Source organism: Manis pentadactyla, chromosome X (assembly GCF_030020395.1).
Source record: "Manis pentadactyla isolate mManPen7 chromosome X, mManPen7.hap1, whole genome shotgun sequence".
NCBI classification, from domain to species: Eukaryota; Metazoa; Chordata; class Mammalia; order Pholidota; family Manidae; genus Manis; species Manis pentadactyla.
This window is the reverse complement of record NC_080038.1, coordinates 102,176,156-102,187,546: the sequence shown is the minus strand read 5'-3', so window position 1 is coordinate 102,187,546 and position 11,391 is coordinate 102,176,156.

The window sequence follows — 11,391 nt, the reverse complement described above, 5'->3', positions numbered from 1 at the left end:
TGAGGGAAATGGTGAAGGTATTTCACCTGTACACGGTGTCCTTCTGTCTACTAGTGGTGGGGGGCTGGAATTCTCCTTTGAGTGGGCCTGGCTTCTGGAATGGTGCTCTCTGTGCTTTGCTGCAATGCCAGGGCCACTCTGTTTTCTGTCCTTTATCACTAGGTCTGAAGATGTGCTGCTGAGTGTGAGTGAACAAGTGTCTCAGGAAATCCATCAAGGCCTCAGAGACAAGGGCTTCACTGCCCTGAGTAGTGAAAATGCAGCATCTCTTACAGGCCAACTCCAGAACATCGTTAAGAAGGATAACTGCATTCGTAGCATCATCGGTAAGAGTACCCCTCAGGTTGTGGTGGCAAGGGTTGGCAAGAATGGGGAGGATGAGCTGGTGGACTCAGCCCTGCAAGTCAGTTCCCAAACCACATAGAAATGGAAAAGCATGATCACTGGGAAATTCTTTTGGCCTTAGTTTCCTCATCTATAATATGCAGGGTTGCAGTTTACCTCTTGCAGTTTGAAGTGAATGCATAATTCTGAGGTGTATCTGCAGCTAGGATATGTGACTTTGAGATGTGTGAGATACTGTCCCACCAACCCTACTAATTCATCCCTGGTCATTGTCTGACTGCAGCCCAAGGCTTATGGTAGGAAACCCTTTGTGTATCTCATGCTTTAAGCTACCAAGCAGGCTCTACTTCCCTCCTAGGAACTGATGCTGACTTAGGCTGCAGGACATATTCCATGCTGGAATGGAAGCACTGAACTTGACCAGCTAGCTTCTAACTTTCCTATCTTTACATAGTCTGCTTTGGGTGTGTGGGCCTGAATTTGGTGCATTGGCAGCAACGTGTGGACCTTAGGATCTCACTTACAATATCTGGGAGCCTCCTAGTAGGTCAGATGCATGCCAGGAGCTCACTTACAGCCACGTAGTCTCATTAACAGCGAGAAATTGATGAGCTTAACATATTTTGGTCATGCACTCTGTTTGGGAGCTTGGTGGCATTCCCTCCCCTAGAATATACCAAACAGATCTCACTTAATTGGTTTACCCAAATGAGTACTTAGGTCAGTGAAATACCTCAGGTAACTTAAACGTTGGGGAGCAGAGAGTACAAAGGCATTGTGCATTTCTTCTCAAACCTCTTTGATCTCCTTTCCATAGTTTTCACTAGCTCACAGGTCAGCAGGCCCATGTGCTTCTCCAGCACTATTTGGTTCGTGGCAGACAGGAATCTTGGCTAGACTTCCCTGGAGGCATTACTGTCACTGAAGGGGAGCTGGCAAAACTGGGCTGGAAGTTTCCCAATCTGATGCATCCCACTCAGCAGGTGTTTAGCCCCTGCTATGCTGAAATCCTAAAAAAATAACATCCTGTCAGCTCAGGCACAGGGAACACAAGTGGAGTCGATCTGATAGTGCTGACCCCTGGCCTTGACAACAGGGATCCAGAAGAGAGGGCTCAACATGTTGTTGGGATGCGGTCACCTGTGGCTGGCAGAGCAGACAGTCTTCCTCACTACATCCAGGACGCAGGACCGCGGGGCCCAGGCATGTAAACACTGAGTGGCCCAACCCCCTTCATCAGTAAACTTCTGGGCTGCAGGAAAACCTTGGTTCCTTCTGTGTTGCAACTGGACCCTGGTCGTGTGCCCTTATCCCCTAACTAGCTGAGAAGAAGCCAGTAGGCGCACAGTTTTCCTTTCAGTGACTGATCTTTCTTCAATATGCTGGCTTGAGCAGGCACCAGGGTATCATCAGCTACTAGCATTATTTTCTCTAGTGAGAAATTGTTGTCTTGAGCACCAGGAGACCTCTGTGAAATTGTCCAGAGTGAGTATAAGGGCTTCTGGAAGTCAGAAATTCACTGTGCTACAGATCAAGAGAGGACATAGAACCCCATTTCTAGTACCAGATTTCCCTACTGTTTTCAAGGATGGAGCAGTAGTAAGAGCCCCCACCTCCCTGTGTGACATGAAGCAGTATTAAAACTAGGGTTTGGATTAAAGTTAACACTATCTGCTTGCAAGCACTCAGTTGGGGACAGGTCCCAGCCTCTGTCTCCCAAGGGATCCTCAGGGTCAGAGTTGGAGTCTCTGATAGCGACAGCGGAGCCAAGCAGTTAGGTCAGTGACTTATCTGTGTCACGTCCATCCCTGGTCCCATTCTGTAGCTGAAGGAATCTCCTGTTTCCACACCTCCAGAACACACCCTTCTCTTTGACGGAGTGATGTGGGTATTCAGGGCTGGGAGCGGCCACCACGCCTCTTCCCACTTGCGGTCTGGGAACAGTGTTAACTGCTGGGTTACGATCGTCAGCTCGGTTGGCATCACAGATGATGGGCGGTCTAGCTTTGCAGGTACCTGGGCTTGTTTTCTGAGGCTGTAGAGATTCATCCTCTCATTCTCAGGCCAGTTGAAGCAGGCCAACAGCAATCTACGAAGTTACGGGGAAAAGTCAGTTTAGATTTGGACTTGGTTGGACTGGACAAGAGAAAATAGAAACTCACTTATGGGATATTGTAACTGGGTGGGAAAATGTCTTTACTATTTCAGAATGGAAAGAGCTGTGTATCCTACTAGTCCCACCCCCACCCCCACACCCACGCCCAAGGAAATAACAGGTGGAATTTTAGTTCTGTGAACCCCAGGGTGATTTCTCTGGAGGGTGGATCCCAGATGGGTGATACAGCCGGGTGAACAGAGTGAACCTTTTACTTTGGTTGGATGTAGAGAAGCTGGGAAAGAGACCATTCGGGGTTTCTAATTTTGTGACTTAAGACTCAGGAAAGAAACCAAGGGTGGTTACTATGGTGTATTTAATAAACAGGCAGTAAACTGTTTCTAATTGGATTTTCTGAATCTCATTTGCCATGAGGAAAGTTTAAAACAGAAATCTTAGCTTTGGAAGCCTGATTATCTTAATAGAAAGGTGTGCTCTTAAGGGATCCCTGTGGAGGTGACTGAGTAGTTGGCAGCTACAGACGTTGGACTGGAATGCAACTTTGCTTGTTATTTTATAATTAAAATTTGGCATGACTGATTTCTTAGGGATTCTGAGTTGGTTCTGTATCCTCACATGGAGGAGGTAGGAATCCTCATCGAAAACAAAGACAGTCCACCGGATCCTGCTCATCACGGAGGGACCTACATATGTATGTGGCACGTGCACGTGGCTAAAAAAGACATGCGGAGAAAAGTCAATTGCTCTCCCACTCCGTTTCTCATTTTCCCTATCCACAGGAAACCACTGTTACCATATTTTCATGTATCCTTCCAGTGATGGTCTACACAAGTGTGAGTGCATATTATGATAACAGATAATGTTTATGAGCACATATTTGCCCGGCACTGTTTTAAGCTCTCTACATAAATGATTTCATTTATTCCTCCACAGTTTATCTCCAGTCTGTCCCTCCATTTCTAGTGCAGTGTGTCTCAAGAAGCTGCAATTGAGAGTCAGAACTTGCTGTCTTCTCTGGCTGAGTAAGGTAAAATCTTTCAGTTTTTCTGGGCTTTTTCTTCATCTGTAAAATTGTGTATTGGATTGTATTGATGATCTTATTGTTTAATCCCATACAGTCATTCTACAATAAAATGAAATATTCCCAGATGGCCATGAAACAGAAAAAAAGTAGGCAGCCTGAGTTGAAGAACAGCTGGAAGAAGTAGTTTTGAGGGTGGTTTGAAAACCACTGGCCTAGATGATGTCTAAAGGTTCCTGTATTATTTTCTTATGTCTGCTCTGACAAATTCCCATGAACTTGGTGGCTTAAGACATGCATCACTCTCTCGTAGTCCCAGAGTTCAAGTCTAAAACCAGCTTTACTGGGTCAAAACCAAGGTATCAGCAGGGACACCCTCCCTCTGGTAGCTCTAGGGGAGAATTTGTGGACTTGCGTTTTCTACTTGTAGAGCTACATTCTCGTCTTCCCTGCCTTGTGACCCATTCCCCCATCATCCAAACTGGTAGCATAGAATCTTGCTTCAGTCATCACTTCCTTCAGCCCCCTTCCTCTGTGTCAAATCTCCCTCTCTTCTTTTTAATAAGGATACACTGTGTTACTATAAGGGCCCCTCAGGACAATCTCTGTCCATCTCAAGATCCTGAGCCTCATCACATATGCAAAGTCCCTTTTGCCACATGAGATAACATTCACAGGTTCCAGGGCTTAAGACACGGGTATCCTTGGGGGCCATTATTTAGCTTACTACTACAGTCTGCCTTCTGGACCCCACAGGTTCATATCCATCCTATGTGCAAAACACATTCACCTCCTCCCAAAGTCTCCCAAAGTCTCCACACACTACATATCAAGTCCAAAACTTTGTTTGTAAATCATTTAATCAGACATGTGAGAAATTGGGTATTGTCCTCCCTGAGACAGAACTTCTCTCCATCAATGGGCATGGGTGCTAGTAAGAAATGGACTTCCAAATTACAGCGCTGGGTAGCCATAGGAAAATACTTGCAGACATTCCCTCTTCAAGTGAGGGAAAACAAAGAAAAGAGTTATCAGCTCCAAGCAATCCTGAGATCCAACCGGGCCAACTCCATGAGGCTTCAAAGCCTGGGAATAATCTTCTGTGGCTGGAAGCTCTGCCCTCTGTGCCTGAGGCTCCACCTATTATATCCAACGCTCTGTCCTCAGAGCCATCCTTCCATTTTTCTTGAAGGATAGTACGTGTTTGCAGGTGAGTGCTTTTATCAGCCTGTTCCCTGCCTGTAGAATTTTGAGAGTCCAAGAGGTTTCCTTCTTTCAGTCCTCTCTCTGACCCATTCAGTTCGAGACAGCGTTTCTGCTGACACAACATTCTCAAAACCCTTCTGGGTTTAGTGTGTGTGTGTGTGTGTGTGTGTGTGTGTGTGTGTGTAGGAATCACTCCACTTTACCAGGAGATCTTTCACAGATCTTCCCAGATAATCTTATCTCTTTTCTCAATTCTATGGAAATGGTGGAGGTAATAAAAAAGTATTTGAAGAAATAATGACTGAAAACTTCCCAAAGGCATTCAGATTGTGAAAAAAAAAAACTAAAAACTGTCTGTATTTGCAAATGCCATGACAGTCTACATAAAATATTCCAAGCAGCATGCAAAACAAAACTCCTATATCTAATGCATGGGTTTAGCAAGTTGGTGGGCTATAAGATCAATGCACAAAAATCAGTCACACTTGTATACAGCAACAAAACTGTGAACATGGTGACAAAAAATATAATATCATTTACAAATGTCCTAAAGAAAAGATATTCTTATGAATAAATCTAATAAAACCTGTACAAGGTCTGTATGATCCACATCTCAAAATGCTGAGGAAGGAAATCAGAGTCCTAAATAAATGCAGAGACATACCACATTCACAGATTGGAAGAGTTAACACAGTAAAGATGTCAATTTTCCCCAAATTGTTCTACAAGTTTAGTGCAATTCCTACCAAAACCTCACCAGGCTTTTTGGACATGTAGAGAAGCTTATTCTAAAATGTACGTGGGATGACACAAACCCCACAGTAGCTAAAACATGCTTGATAAGGAATAATAAAGTAGATGGAATCACTTTGTGTAATGTTATTCTTACTATACAGTTACGGCAAGCAAGATAATGTGACATCAGAAGAAGTATGGACAGATGTGTGAATGGAACAGAATACAGACCCAAGAAATAGAACCACACTATGTTCAAGTGATTTTTGAAAAAGGTGCAGAAGGAATTTAATGGAGAAAGGGTCGACTTTTCTGCAAGCGTGCTGGTGTCGTAATGGGACATCCACAGACAAAAAAGAAAAAACAAAATGATCTTTGACCTAAACTGCACCTTACATGAACAACTAACTCAACATGAGTCACAGATTTAAATGCAAAACTATAATAATTTAAGAAAATATCACAGGAGAAAAACATTTGGATCCAGAGCTAAGCAGAGTTCTTAGAGGTGGCAACAAAAGCACAATCCATTAAAAAATTAATAAATGGGACCTCATCTAAATTGGAAACTTTTCTCTTTGAAAAGCTGTGGAATTGATGTAAATGTTAGCTACAGAAAAATTCGGAAAGCACATATCCTTCAAAACACTAGCACCTAGAAAATAAAATCAATTCTCATGTCAACTCTCAACAGTGAAAGAAAGCACGTAGAAAATGGGCGAAAGACATGAGCAAAACTTTGGCAAAGAGGGTAGACAGATGGCAAATAAGAATATCAAAATATCATCCACATCATTAGGCATCAGAAAGGGAGATATCACTATACACCTATTAAAATAGCTAATAAATTTTTTAAAAGGGGATAACATCAAATACTGGCAAGAATGTGTGGGGAAACTGGATCACTCATGCATTAATGGCTGGAATGTCAAATGGTTCAGGCACTTTTTAAAAAGGTTCGGCAATTTCTCTGAAAGTTAAACATGAACTTAACATGTATGGTAGAACTCTCACTGTGGGATTTAAACTAAAGGCTTAATTTCACAGAGAAAATGTACAGCTTTTCACAGCACCATTATTTGTAATACTCACCAAACGGAAAACTCCAAGTGTCCCCGAATGGGTGAATGGTTAAAGAAAGGGTGGTATATTCACATCATGGAATTCTACTCAACAATAAAAAGTTACACATTCTTGACAAATCCAAAAACTCTGGCGGATATTCAGGGAATTGTGTTGTGTGAACAAGAGCCAATCCCCAAAGTTACTAACATGATTCCAGTTCCATAGTTTTGAAATGGCAAAATTTTATAAATGGAGGCAGTTTAGGAGTTTCCATAGGTTAGGTATTGGGAAGAATTCTAGAAGGGAGATAGGTGTGGTTATAGAACAGAACAGTATAAATGAAGAAATAGAAACACAAAATGGTAAAATAAGAGAGATCAATGTGCTGATAGAATTCTTTGGCATCTTGTCTATTGTGATGGATACATGGACCCACATGTGATAAAACTACACAAAACTAAGTACACACACACAGATATACACTGGAATAAAGCAAAATCTAAATAAGATCAGTGGATACTATCAGAGTCACTATCCTGGCTCTAATATCATTTTGCAATATGTCATCATTGGGGAAACTGGACAAAGCGTGCATAGGGCCTCTATGTGTTATTTCTTACAACTGTATGTGAATGTACAATTACCTCCAAACACAAAGTTAAAATATCTTTATTTTTTTTTTACAAAAGAAAAATGTTCATCCCCATCCTGAATCTATGCTGCATTCCTCCAAGGGAAGAAACACCTAGTGCATCTTTTATTGACATGGCACAGATTCCTGAGGCATAGTCTTGAGGCAGCAAAAGGGGTTGCTTCTATCTAACTTTCTTAACATCCACCTACGAATGTTAGGATTCAGAAGGAAGATAGAACAGAGAGTCATTTGTGCAATTACTGAAATTGAAAAATGAAATCAGACTTTCAATAATGAAAGGTAATTCTGATCACATTTGAATTTGTTTTTCAGCGAGGACTAGCTTTCCAGTTAAGGAACATGCTGACGTTTCCCATTAACTGAGTGAAGTAAGACTGTGGCGCCAAGATTTAGAAAAAGGATACTCAAAGCACATACAAAATGTACAATATACCAGGGACTGAATGAATCCTTTGCCAATGAAACATGTGAGAGGGCTGTTTCCAAAATTCTGTTAGGATATATAAGAGGGTGGGGGAAGAAAACCTTACCTTAAGATTCTGCTTTGGAAAACTCTCTGCTGTTGTGATCTGCACCTAGCAATACTCTGCCTAAAGCAAGCTAAGTGCTTTATCATCCCAGCCTGCCCGTTTCCCCTCAGGACAAGTGGGACTCCAATCTGGCCCCTTGGCTGTTTCCTGTTGAGGAGTCTCTGGGGCAGTACTAGACGTTAGGCTGGGCTCATGTCCTGTCCTTGGAGGGAGGGAGAACAGGGTTTCGAGTGATCCCTGCCTCGGGTTGTTTAGGACCTTTTCTGGACCCCTTAAGCACTTTAGCTGTCCATCACTGATTGTGAAGAGTCAAAGATTTATACTGTCCTTACACCACATATGGTAAGTAGTATTGACGGGGCTTGAAACCCAATAGCCTGATGAGGTCACCTCAACTACCAGTGGCATCTTGAAGATGGATAATGGAGTCTATGAAGGGTCAGTGTACCTGGCCGAGATCACCTATCTTCCACATTGTAAATAAAGCTCTATCACCAGGGAGCTAATCTTACGGATTTTGCCATCAACTGGTTGCTCATTTTCAAACTAACGCCCCTTGTTGCATAGCCGATATATTTGGACATTGGATCTCTGTGTTTGAGACCTGGCCGGTTAGAAACCGTGGCCAGGCGGTGCCCAGGCCACATGCAGCAACAGCGTGCTTCACTTCCTTTCTTTCTTTTTTTTTTTAATTGCCTCTGATCTTCAAGGAACTTGTCCTGAGGTGGATGCTCCGTTCTTCACCATGGCGATCCAAAATGGCGGGCCGCGCGGACACGTGACCTTTCACCCCTGTGCGCTCGGTGGAACGGAGTCCCTGGAGGTGGGTAACGAGTCTGGCCCCGCCTCCCAGCGCAGAGTTTTTTGACTAGGAGGGGGTCACCTGACCTAAGATCCACCAATAGCCATTCTCTTCCGACCTGTTTAACTTCGAGAAGAAACCGTTGAGACTGCGCTCACCGCCGAGACCGGTGTTCTTTTGCGGCAGCCTCCTGAGAGGAAGCAAGTGGCTCCCGCTGCTGAGGTCTTGGATGGTTCCCAGGTTTTCTCCAACTCTCCTAGCAAGTAGGTATGTTACACCATTCTTCTCTTGATAAATCACACCTCTATCAGCCTAAATTACCCACGGTCGAGGTTTGGAGATTAATAAGAAAGGAAATCCAGTCAGATTGGAACCACTTTCCTCTCTGCTCTCTCTGCATCCCCCTATTCGTACATGTGGTTTGCTTCTATTGTATCGCTAATAAATTCACACTCTCTCCTCAGAATCTAACAGCCTTTATCTTCTTAAAACGAACTATATTTCTCCTTTGCATCTTAGTTTTGTTTAGATTACTGTTGCTGTCCCAGACCTTAAATTAAAATGCTTTTCTCCGGTGGAGCTCAAGTAAGTATTCAGGTACATCCTGGGCATGAATGCAGCTTCATTCCTTAAAATGGGCTCACAAAGCAGTTTGAATTCATTTTTTAATGGGTGAGGTGCTGTGAGCATTTATCCTACTGTCTTCCTTGCTGTGATTCAGCAGGCCAATTATTATTAAACCATGTGATTTATAGACTAACCATGTCTTTAACCACTGACATTGTATTTTTTAATTCCTTATTTTGAATAATTTTAGATGCATGTTAAGGTCACAGAAAATGGCACAGAGTGTCTTTACCCAGATTTCCCTAATGTTAACAGTTTACAACACCAAGGAAGGATGAGCAAAACCAGGAAATTAACATTGATGTAATACTATTAACAAATGACATACTTTATTTTAATGTCATCAGTTGTCCCACTAATGTCCTTTTCCTATTCCAGGATCCCATTCAGGATACCACCAGGGCATTTGGCCATCATTTCTCCTTAGTCTCCTGCAGGCTGACGATTCCTCAATCTTTCTGGGTCTTTCACATCCCTGATCCTTTTGAAGATCCTATACTGGTCAGGTATTTTATAGAATGTCTGCCAATTTGGGTTTGCCTGATATTTTCTTAAGATTCAGCTTAAGTTACTCATTTGGGCAGGAATTACTGTTTACCTCCATTAGTGATGGGGGACTTTTCATCCTAGTGTTATCAGGGTGGCCGAACACATGACACCCAACACTGAGCAGGTGAGATCCATAGCAATTTATTAATAACATTTACTCAGCCCCTGGGCGAGGAGGACGCTACATGCCAGGTAGTGCCTCGCAGGTGTCATGCTCTGGAAGAGAGTGAAAACCAAGGGCTGTTGGGGGCAGTCTTTGTAGTAATGAGAGGATGAAGTGATTCTTGGTTCCGGTGGGCGGATGCGATCGGCTTGTTTGAATGATTGTGTGGGCTGGTTGGGAATGGAAACTGACTACTCAGGTGTAAGCAGGCACTGTGCCTAGTTCCCATGATAAGAAGGTTCTTTGGCCAGGGAACCTTCTTTGAGGGAAAACAATACGGGATGAAGTGATTCTTGGTTCCGGTGGGCGGATGCGATCGGCTTGTTTGAATGATTGTGTGGGCTGGTTGGGAATGGAAACTGACTACTCAGGGGTAAGCAGGCACTGTGCCTAGTTCCCATGATAAGAAGGTTCTTTGGCCAGGGAACCATCTTTGTGGGAAAACAATATGGAGGGAACTTGTGGTTAGGCCATTCGAGGTCCTCTGGGTTTTCCCCAGATGTCAAGGTGTGTATATATCATTGGGCCTTAATAATTTTAGGGCTTATACCATGAAACTGAAAAAGTGGTTTTGCTCCCTTTGTACGCGCATCATGTCAGAGCACACGGTGTCTGTATGTTGTACTTGCTACTGCTGGTGTTCATCTTGATCACTTGATTGAGGTGGTGGCAATTATGTTGCTCCAGGTAATGCTGCTGTTTTCCCATTGTTAATGACAAATACTTTATCAACTTGTGTAGGAAACACTTTGAGGCTATGAAAATACCTGTTTCTTCTCAGACGTTTACTCACTGCTTTTAGAATCCATCTGGGGATAACGCCTACAACAGTTATGACCTAATGCTGACTTCCTATTGTCCTCCTTCCATTCACATTTACTTATTGGAATTCTGAAGAGCCATCCTTTCTCCCCCATTTATTTATACATTTCGAGTTTTTTTTTCAAAATTTATCTCAAATTACTGATTCAGATAACTTATTCAAATTATTTTTATCATTCTGGACTCACAGACAACCATGATACATTATCAGTTATAGTCAAATTAGATCATGGTTAATTTTGTTCCTTGAATTGTTCCAGCTCCGGTCACTGGGAGCCCCTTTCGGTTTCTTAGCTTAGCTGTTCTCTTCCTCACCTCTCAGTGTGGTAAAGATAGTCATTTACAATATGGTTAGATTCATTTGTTGCTCTTTGTATTTGAGTTTGGGACCTGCCCCCACCCTGATTGATTCAAATTGTTCATTTAATTGTTGGGTATGGGAATCATTACCACAATTCAGAGTCAAAAATGTCTTCTACCCGAAGGGTCACTTTTGTGTTTTAATATTCATTTGTGTGATTGCAAGTTTGAATCATCATGTGTTTGAGGACTGTGACATATATTTTGTGAATCATCTGTTCATATCATTTTCTCATTTTTGACAGAACTTTTAGCCCTTTGTCCTTCAATATTTAAAAGTTCTCTATACATTTGGGACATAACCCATTTGTCCATGGTGTATGCTGCAAGTACTCTGTCCCAGTTTCTCAGTTTCCTTTTGATTTATTTAGGATGTGTTTGTCAAATATTTTTTA